The sequence below is a fragment of the Tachysurus vachellii genome, chromosome 18 (assembly GCF_030014155.1).
Source record: "Tachysurus vachellii isolate PV-2020 chromosome 18, HZAU_Pvac_v1, whole genome shotgun sequence".
In the NCBI taxonomy this organism is placed as follows: domain Eukaryota; kingdom Metazoa; phylum Chordata; class Actinopteri; order Siluriformes; family Bagridae; genus Tachysurus; species Tachysurus vachellii.
This window is the reverse complement of record NC_083477.1, coordinates 6204966-6216587: the sequence shown is the minus strand read 5'-3', so window position 1 is coordinate 6216587 and position 11622 is coordinate 6204966. Positions and strand designations below refer to the sequence as shown.

The 11622-nt window shown below is 38.7% G+C and overlaps 1 protein-coding gene across 2 annotated transcripts in view; it reads right to left on the bottom strand.

Annotated features, from left to right (window-relative positions):
- The window catches only part of gjc1 (gap junction protein gamma 1), a 24361-nt gene extending 14167 nt beyond the window's left edge, over positions 1–10194 (bottom strand). For both annotated transcript variants that reach the window (XM_060892746.1, XM_060892745.1), the window contains exon 1: positions 9846–10194. The gene's annotated coding sequence lies outside the window, so the exon portion shown is untranslated. The remainder of the gene's footprint in view (positions 1–9845) is intronic.
- Positions 10195–11622: the final 1428 nt, after the last annotated feature.

Below are 11622 nucleotides of genomic sequence, written 5' to 3'. Positions count from 1 at the left end.
CAAATCAATTTCATTCATCAATCTGACAAAGCCGTGCATTTTCCAGCATCTAATACCAGATTTCTGTTTTTTTTCTCCAGTTCTTGATGCTGACCAGTCGAACATTGACGAGCAGTAATCTGATGCATGTCTACATACACCACACAGACGAAACACCTGGAGGTTGCACATAAGGAATGAATATGAGGTGGAAAAACTGCCTGGGGACATGGAGGCAGAAACATAGTCAGCACACACACACACACACACACACACACACACGCACACACACACACACACACACACACACACACACACACACACTCACACACACTCGCTCATGCTCTTTTTCCCTCACACACCTCTATCCTCTTACTCAAGGCAATTACTGTATTGATTGAAAAGATTTGTAGCCTATTTGAATTCCATAGTCAGCTGGTTACAGAGCCAAACCCTGCACTGATACATTTTATCTCTGGAAGATGAATCACATAGTAAATATGAGCACGTCATCTTTCACTTTTTATTCTTAAATTCTGAAGGATGTGCAGTAGCTCTGAGATGAGTATGTTATATAAAACATCTCAGTAATTTAAAACAATAAAACTTTCTTCTGAACAGCATGCTCAAATTCTACTCTCTAGTTTAATAAGGTACTCTATACTCTACTGTACTTTACAATACTCTACTGTACTCTACACTCCACCACTCCATACTACACTACACTACTCTACACTACTATACTATACTCTACTCTGCACTATACTGCGTAATAATACTCTACACTACAAAACTCCACTTTACACTACAAAACTCCACTCTACACTACTATACTATACTCCACTTTGCACTGCACTGCATTGTAATACTCTACACTACTCCACTCTACACTACTATACTATACTCCACTCTACACTACACTGAATCATAAATCATAATACTATACACTACTATACTCCACTCTACACTACTATACTATACTCCAGTCTACACTACACTGAATCATAATACTCTACACTACTCCACTCTATACTTCTATACTCTACTCCACTCTACACTACTATACTATACTCCACTCTACACTACACTGAATCATAAATCATAATACTATACACTACTATACTCCACTCTGCACTACTACACTATACTCCACTTTGCACTACACTTCATTATAATACTCTACACTACTCCACTCTACACTACTATACTATACTCCACTCTACACTACGTAATAATACTCTACACTACTCCACTCTACACCACTATACTATACTCCACTCCACACTACGTAATAATACTCTACACTACTCCACTCTACACTACTATACTATACTCCACTCTACACTACGTAATAATACTCTACACTACTCCACTCCACACTACTATACTATACTCCACTCTACACTACACTGCGTAATAATACTCTACACTACAAAACTCCACTCTACACTACTATATTATACTCCACTCTACACTACACTGCGTAATAATACTCTACACTACAAAACTCCACTCTACACTACTATATTATACTCCACTCTACACTACACTGCGTAATAATTACACTACTCCACTCCACACTACTATACTATACTCCACTCTACACTACGTAATAATACTCTACACTACTCCACTCCACACTACTATACTATACTCCACTCTACACTACACTGCGTAATAATACTCTACACTACAAAACTCCACTCTACACTACTATATTATACTCCACTCTACACTACTATACTATACTCCACTCTGCACTACACTGCATAATAACACTCTACACGACTCTACTCCACTCTACACTACAATACAACACTACACTCTACACTACACTGCATCATAATACTATACAATACTCTACTGTACTAGGTTCTACTTTACACTACTGTACTCTACTTCATTCTACTGTACTATACACTACTCTATTCTACTCTACACTACTGTACTTAACAGCATTCCACTATACACTACACTACTCTACTGTACTCTGTTCTACTCTACAGCACTGTACTCAACACTACTCTTACTATACACTACACTACTCTAATGTACTCTGTTGTACTCTACAGTGTTGTACTCTACACTACTCCCCTATAGACTACACTACTCTACAGTACTCTGTTCTACTATACACTACTGTACTCTACACTACACTGTTCTACTGTACTCTACTGTACTCTACTCTATTCTACACTACACTACTCTCCTTTACACTACTCTATTCTACTCTGAGATATACAACTCTATTCTACTCTACACTCTGTTCCACAACACTACACTATATCTATTCTTGTCTATACTATTTTACTGTACCCTACGCTATTCTACTCTCCTCTACACTACTCTGTCCTACTCTAAACTACACTGCACTACAATACTCTACTGTACGTTACACTACTCTAATGTACTCTACACTAATACACTCCACTACTCCACACCATGCTACTGTATTCTACACCACTCTATTCTACTCAACACTACACTGCACTACAATACTCTACTGTACGCTACACTACTCTAATGTACTCTACACCATGCTACTGTATTCTACACCACTCTATTCTACTCAACACTACACTGCACTACAATACTCTAATATACGCTATACTTTACTACTCTACATTACACTTCACTCCACTATAATAAACAAATGAATTAACAATAATTAAACAACAATACAATAATAAGCAAATTTTAAAAATAGTATACTCTATGTTACAATTATTCATTCAATCTTTAATTCATCTTCAGTCACCATTTAAGCTTGGTCAAATTTAATTCAGAAAATCCAAAATATAAAGAGATAAACAGAGTTAAACATATATGGCGCTATAGTTATGACACAATTTGTTTAGTTCCGTCTTTATAAATAATTGCTCACCTCAAACTTTTTATAAACTAATCCATGCTTTACGGGACAGTCAGAAGCTTGTCACTGTGTGGCTATTTACATGTCCTGCTCTCTCCATTCTGATTCATGACATTTAAAGTCTCAGTAAATGTATCTCAGACTCTCTCTTTCTCTTATACACACAAACATTTTAAAAATACGTGCCATGGACTCACACAGCTGATGGAGGGAGTTACAATCTTCTGACTGTCTAAACATGATGAGTAATTACTTGTTTGTCTGAAGGACATTTTTTTCTTTCTCTTGTTCTCTCCATCTTTACACTCTCATTAGTAATGTCTTGCCTAAAGAGGATATAAAAACAAAAGAGTACACATTACACATACCCTGGGCTGCTTAAAACAGGTAAAAGGGCAACAGAGAGTATACATTAGGGTGCAAAGAAAGAGAGAGAGTGGGGGTTAAGTAATGGAAGAGAAGGAGAAAAAGATGCTGTGTTTGTGTTAGCATTCTAGCATGTGCATGTCGCCTGCGGGTTCTGTTCCTCGTCTGGAGCACATGGCCATCCTGCGCTCTGATTGGCACGATCCTTGTGGCCATGGAAACCCAGTCATGGGTGAACGATGATCGTAGAACGTGACTCGAAGAAAAGATGCAGGAAAGGGACGAGTAAATATAGAGACAGTCATATACACTCATCTCTCGAAAGCCGATTCCTTCACGTTCTGTCATACCTCTTAATGGAGAAGGAAGCTAAGAACGAGCATGAAGAGGAAAATAAGCTGTAAATTCCATTTATTTTAATAGTACAATCAATGCACCCAATCAAGAGCTCCCAATTTTTCCTAGAAGAATAAAAATGGACTTATCAGTCATTTTCAGTATCAGTATAAATAAATTAATGATTTTCTGTCTAAAGGTCTGATATAAAATAAGTCAGGGCTTTCAGTGTGAGACGTGTGTTTTTCCTTTTGTTGATAATCGTACACAGAATTTTAGTGGTTGATGATAAACCTCCTCAAATTTTAGCTGCTTATGAACAAACACTTGGGGCGTCTCAGAGAGCAGAAATGCGTTTGATATTATCATTTCCTTTTTTAGAAATATATTGCCCCTAGTAAATATAAATATAAATATAAATATATTGCCCCTAGTAGGCTAAACTTATGAAGAACAGCTAATTATTCATATTAACCACCACAGTGGAGAGTGACGTAAAGAGGTGAAAAAACCTTTTTTTGGGGGACATTCTTGGCAAAAATCCTTCATTCTGCTGCAGGTTTTTTTTTAATTTGTTATGCAACATGCCAAGTTTTGAAAACTACTTGAAAAGTGGTAGAATTGCAAGCACAGGATATTTCTTTTAAACACCTAGAAGTGAAGATATGTAACATTCATTCATTCATTCATTTTCTACCGCTTATCCGAACTACCTCGGGTCACGGGGAGCCTGTGCCTATCTCAGGCGTCATCCGGCATCAAGGCAGGATACACCCTGGACGGAGTGCCAACCCATCGCAGGGCACACACACACACACTCTCATTCACTCATGCAATCACACACTACGGACAATTTTCCAGAGATGCCAATCAACCTACCATGCATGTCTTTGGACCGGGGGAGGAAACCAGAGTACCCGGAGGAAACCCCCGAGGCACGGGGAGAACATGCAAACTCCACACACACAAGGTGGAGGCGGGAATCGAACCCCCAACCCTGGAGGTGTGAGGCGAACGTGCTAACCACTAAGCCACCGTGCCCCCTGCGATATGTAACATGTGTAGTAGTTTTCATATGATAGCTGTACTCATCTATGTTAATTCTGAAGAAAAAAAAAATAAACTTCCCTAAATTCCACAGAGTTTGCTTAAATTTGCTTGAATTTCTGTGATCGTGAAAATTGCACCAGACTGCTGGTAGCCATCTTCTCCTAGAGATAACGCGACCTTGTTCTGAACTTGTTCTGTTTGTTTTTATGATCTACTGTTTCATGTCACATTAAAGGCATTAGAAAAGCATTAGCTTGGTGAAGGAGGATAAAGAGTGAGAATGTAGTGTTTCCTCTCTGTGATATTTGAGCCCACAGTGTGCTGTAGGCTGTAGCATATAAAACATGGTCAGCTGCTGTGCTTCAGATCTGGCATGAATTCTACTTAATGTACAGTATAACAGGCCATTTCCTTATTATTACATATTATTACATCATCACACAGGATGTAGTGAGAAAGAGGGCTGTCGGCCTTGAGTCTGATTTCTGTGCTCTACCGCCCTTTAGTAGATCTGTGTATATCTTGATATGACACTGATGTGAGGGTTTCACAGCCTGTGACACCAAAAAAATAAACACTTCATATAATGCTCGTGCTTTACATTCATGTCCATTTTCTAAATTCTTCTTCCTCTACTTTACATTCTTGCTGCTGGGTCTGAACCAGAATCAACCAGAATCTGACTCAACCATGTGCACTGCAATGTGACACAGATATTGTGTCATAGGAATTCAGGTTGTGTGTGTGTGTGTGTGTGTGTGTGTGTGTGTGTGTGTGTGTGTGTGTGTGTGTGTGTGTGCGTGTGTGTGTGTTTGTGTGTGTGTGATAAGAGACAGAGCATGTGTATGCATGTGTTTTTAGGAAGATGATGTTAGGCAGGCATGGAAAAGAAAGCTTTGTGTGTGTGTGTGTGTGTGTGTGTGTGTGAGATCTGAGTCTTTCTCCGCATCCTGATCCTCTATTGTCTTCTGCTGTCATAAACAATTAAAATATCCACCAAGTGCATCAACAACCATAGCTCTCTCTGTGTGTGTGTGTGTGTGTGTGTGTGTGTGTGTGTGTGTGTGTGTGTGTGTGTGGTTTGCAGATCTGTACTGCTCAGTGGGAGTAAAGAATCACACAAGACTCCTACCCACTGGGAATGTCACAAAGGATTCACATAGGATTCTGCCATGTGTGTGTGTGTGTGTGTGTGTGTGTGTGTGTGTGTGTGTGTGTGTGCAGTATATTCCCAATACTGACCACTTAAATTTTTTAATGAAGTGCATAATCTGTCTTTTATGCAGATGCTAAATGCAAAAACTAGCTAGAAATGCAAAACAAAATAGTTGGTTGTTGGGAAATTCTGAGTTCAAATCCCAGTCATGCCACAGCCAGCTATAATCAAGAGTCCTAGAGTGTAAAAGGTTCCATGCTTTCTTGGAGGGTGGGAGTGATGGCAATTGTCTCCTCTCCTGTCAGTGTGATACTGGACTCAAGTTGCCAGACCTTCAGACTTCTTTTACTGGACTCCACAGCACTGCATCTGACTGACATGTAAGGCAACCAATCACAGTTTGTTTTGTTCATGTTTAGGGGCCTGAAAATGTAAAATTTGATGTCCCTACAAACACAGACCTGCGTTCAACCATGGAATGTTTATTTAAGATAGCCACGCAAATTAATAAGTCTATATAATAAACTACACATCATTTGGAATATCCAGCATTTAGCTCAGCGCTCTTTGGCACAGTGGTAACTATGACAACGTAATTCTTCCAAAACTGTCATGTCGGCAGACTGATAAAACAAATACAAAAACAGACAGATGACAGCTTAGAAACCCAGGAAGCGTTTCCAATTTTGTGTGCCATATGCTTAAGATGTCTGAGGCTGAGACAGGTGTGATAATAACCAGGTGTGTGTGTGAGTGTTTACAGTACCTACAAGTGTGTCGAGCTGCTGTGTTTGCTGTATTCATTTTAGTTTAGCACTGTCAATCAGTACGTCGCTATAGAGATGCCACTGCTATCCCTGTGACTGGCCACGCCCACAGCATCCCGATTAGGAAGAAAAATATAATGTTTACCTATTTATGGATATTTATTCTTAGCAGAGCAAAACCAGGCCCCCTTTACAGATGCTGACACCTAAACAGAAAAATGAATTACAATGCCTCACATAATCTGTAGCAACCTTGACAATAGCTGTTCACCAGCAGTCTCCAGCGAATCTAACAGCGCTGGAGCAATTTTGTCAGACCCAGCTGTGCCAGACATATCCCAGAAGACTAGTGGTATTGACCTAGGGAGTGAATACTTACGAAACCAAGAATGATTTTTTTTTTTACTTTTACTTTGTCACACTGTTCAAATATTAGACATATCGTGTAGCTTAAATGCTAAAAATCTCAAGCGCTTCACTTCCAAGATGGTATCACTACATAATGTGGATTAATGGGGTTAAAATTTCACAATTAAATTCAGTGTAGGAGCAAAACAGTAAGAGAAAGTCACAATTCTACACTTCAGCCGTTCTAGCAGTATAAATGGAATGTTAGATGTAATGCTGACACAGAGATGAGCACATCAGATGCAATACTACCTCGCCATATGACATGGTAATGTATGTATAGTAAATAATAGAAGACAAATGAACGTTCTACAGGACATCACACTCTCTACAGTCTGGGTTAATTGCACTCAGCTGGATTTCTCCTTCACCAGGGTTGGTCCAAACTGATCTAAACCAACCGGAACTAAGCTGTCTGTCCTCCTTCTGTACGTATGTGCATGCGTGGATTTGTGTGTGTGTGTGTGTGTGAGCGTGCATGTTATTGCCTGACAGACCGAATCTGCTCCTTATGTCTCTCTTTATCAGACTACAAGCAACTTTTTGCTTCCGTTCCTCTTTTTCTCTTACTTCTTCTCTGTTCGCTGACTCTAAAGGAAACGTTACAGGATCACACTCACACTCTTATCCTCGCTGTGGGTATGAGATAGAAGACTATTGAAATGTAAAAAAGGATTGAATGAAAAAAGGGCAACAAGGCTGCAAGGGAATAACTGTAGTCATCCATCAAGACAACACACTGTGAATAAATGAATACTTATGAACACACACAGACAGAAACACACAGAGGAGGAATAAGTAGATGAATATGTACACACAAATGCATGAGAAATGTATATATATATATATATATATATATATATATATATATATATATATATACATTTGAAAAATATATTTTATATATATATATATATATATATATATATATATATATATATATATATATATATATATATTTGAAATATATATATATATATATATATATATATATATATTTTTTTTTTTTTAATTTTTATTATATTAATTCTTTATATTACTCCTTATGTTTATCTTCTGTTCTATGTTTATGTTCTGTAAAGCTGCTTTGAGACAATGTCCATTGTAAAATGCGCTATACAAATAAACTTGAATTGAATTGAATTGAAATAAAGTGCACATATATCATATTCTATGGAAAGGCAAATGGATTGTGCAAGCATGCACACACACACACACACACACACATGCATGTGCACACCCACACACACTCACACACAGATGCTTTTTAATCTGCTGATTGAATGACTGTAAATTACCTCTGAAACACAACAATTGAAGTGCGCAGCTTTTTCATTTACCTGAAACTGATTCAGCATTTAAATTAATCTGGAAATCCCAATTAAGAGTGCAGGATCAGCATTGATAAACGTACCCCTGGGGCAGAGAGGGTCAAGGGCCTTGCTCAAGGGCCCAACAGAGGCAGCTTGAACCCCAATCCACCAAACAACAACCCAGAGCCTTGGTCACTTGAGCCACCACAGCCTTTAAGGGATAGTATACTTTCCCCCCTGTAAATGACAGAGGCACTAGCCAATCATGAGCTCATGTATGCAGAAGTGGGTAGACTGCACTTTCTTGCAAGTGTGGGAAAGAAATGTTCAGAAGCTTTGAAAAAATATCTAGCTGTATGTCTCAAACAAGAAACTTGTCCGCACTCACCATCCCACCACGCTCCTATCACGTGAAGCGCTATGGCTTAAAGAAAATAAACAGAATAAAGTTTGTCCATATTTCTCAGTGTATTTCCTTCAATCAAGATCACTCTGAATGTTTCTTATAGATAGATAGATAGATAGATAGATAGATAGATAGATAGATAGATAGATAGATAGTCTATCTAAAAGAAGATCTAAGGTACAGTCATAAACCGTAATTACCTTTTAGTGTACACTACATGCACACATTTGGGTAGCATGTCAGTCACAAGTATTGGTGCAGGTTAGTACCCTTGCGTGCTTACCGTATGCTGTACGTAGACATCAAGGGAAAATATTTTGTATCCTATTATGAATTAGAGGAGCATAATTATTGAGATAAAGGCATATGATCGTCTCGTGATCATCCTGTGATGTATTATTTTATATAATGTATAAGAAATTTGCAGTAAAGAATTTTTGATAAATTCTTTGAAAAATTTAATCTATTTTATTCAATTCCTTCCATGGGTTAGCAGAGACAGATGAATCTTTCCTCTTGCATAACTAACACACAACACAAAGCTCAGACACTTGGGCACAATGACACTGTTTCCTGCTTTCCACTGTAATTCAGATAAACTGTTCATCAAAAAGCACTTTGGGACATTGACCATACACGCTGTCTCAGCATAGCCGTCGAGTGTCCTCCACTGTCCTCATTTAGAGAGGAGATACAAAACCCTCAGCATTCATCACAAAATTCAAAAACTGCTTCTAGCAACAAGCCATCAGCAGGCACAAATAACTATTGTTAGTGTGATTTACTATTTAAACCTTTTGCATTACTCATGCTTCACAATGTGCATGCAGTCTTCACTGGATGCTGTATGAAAAATGCTGGATGCTGATTTGTTGTTTTGGGGAAGGACATGAAGTAAGAATTGATTGTGCTTTCTGTGCACATGACAGTAAACAGCTTTGACTTTGAAGTACAGTATCAGAGCAATATGTTGGTTAAAACGATTAAACAGTATATTAAACACACACAAAACATGCACTAGGCATAATGCATTATTAAGCAATTATAAGTATTATGCAATATATCAGTTGCATCCTTAACTCTTTAAAAATGCTTGCACGTGCGCTGGCAGTCTATTCTTTAAGCCATATACTGTAAGCATGACGGATAAGAGAGTGTGTCACACCAAACCATCATTCATCATGTATCTTACCGCTTTGCGAGTCTGTGGAGGTTATTAAGAGAAGAGAAGTTCGCCAAACTGCTTCATTAAAGCCGCTTCCAGATGTAAATCCGCTTCACGCGCTTTTGGAGACTGTCATGCAAAACAAACAAGACACACACACACGCACACACACGCACTCTCATCCCTTCAGCTCTTAAGTCTACAAAGAAAAGTAGGCTGCTGGATATAATGATGAGTGATCATCCAGGAAGACAGGCACGAGCTCTCGAGTCTTATTAGTCTCGCGCGTTTATACACGATCAAACGGTGCCACACTGTAACCATGGTAACCGTTACATTCCAGTGTATTTGCCCAACATCCTAAAGTCCATCTTTAGTGAGGTATAAGAAAGGAAAGAAAAAAAAAAAGAGTGCAGCCCCAAACTATATATCTGCTGTTGTGGAACACGCCACTCCCAGTGATTAGAATGAATGTCAGAGACCTCTGTGTCACGTGCAATGTTTCATAGTAAACACATCATGTACTGGATGTGTATTTTTTTTACTTATGCTAAAATACATACATATGTGTTTCTTAGCATTTTTTATTTTTTTTTTGACATAAATAAACTCTTAGATTTATCATATTGACAAACTAATATTTGCCATCCATCCATCTATCCATCCATCTATCCATCCATCCATCTTCTGTACCACTTATCGTAGGGTTGCAAAGAGCCTAAAGCCTACCCCAGGGTAATCAGGGCACAAGACAGGGCCAACCCATTGCACTGCAATTCACACAATACAGAATTTAGAAATGCCAATCAGGCTATAGCTCATGTCTTTGGAGAAACCTGGAAGAATGGATGTGATATAGATAGATAGATAGATAGATAGATAGATAGATAGATAGATAGATAGATAGATAGATAGATAGATAGATAGATAGATAGATAGATAGATAGATAGATAGATAGATAGATAGATAGATACTATTTGGCACATATCCTTGTTGCAGAGATGGTATTTTTTTATCTAGTGTACATTAAATCTGTCTTTCACCTGGAAATGTGGATATAGTGTACATAAAAAAAAGATTAGCTTAGTGGTTAAGGTGTTGGGCCTCTGATTGGAAGGTCTTGAGTTTGAATCCCACTGGACCCTGAAACTGCTGGACCTTTGTCCAAGGCTCTTAACCTTCAGTTGACCTGTTATATAAATACAGGCAAGTGGTGTCTGGATTGCTGATTGAAGGATTGGGGTTCAAGCCCCAGTACTGACAATCTGCCCCCTGAGTAAGACCCCTAGCCTTTACTGCTCCAGGGGTGCTGTATCATGGCTGACCCTGCGCTCAGCCCAAAACAGACCCCAAGGGCGTTAGGTGTAATGGAGGATAGTTAGGATATAATGACCCCAAAGAACAAAGTGTCTCGGAATGAGCAGCTGAAAGAAGCTTCTCGGATTTGTAGTGAAATATAAAGTAAACAGTAAAGAAGTCCAGTTTACATGACTCAAGAGAGGTGGGGAATATGCATGACCATGCCGTCCTGTTGCATGGACGTATTTGACAGAATCCTAGACACAGCATCGACGTGAGTGAGGTGAAACATTTATAACGATGAACAAGATTGAAACATTGGAACAAGATGTATATTCAGAGTGTGCACAAGTGTTATTCCCTGAAACCATGTTCCACAAATCTGCAGTCCACAGGCAAAGACAAGATATTCATCATCTGTCCATCTGCCATCAGTCAAAATGCCGGTGCTCTTGAGACAATTGGTAGCTTGGCCCCAAAAGAGTGGCTGATATAAACACCTCC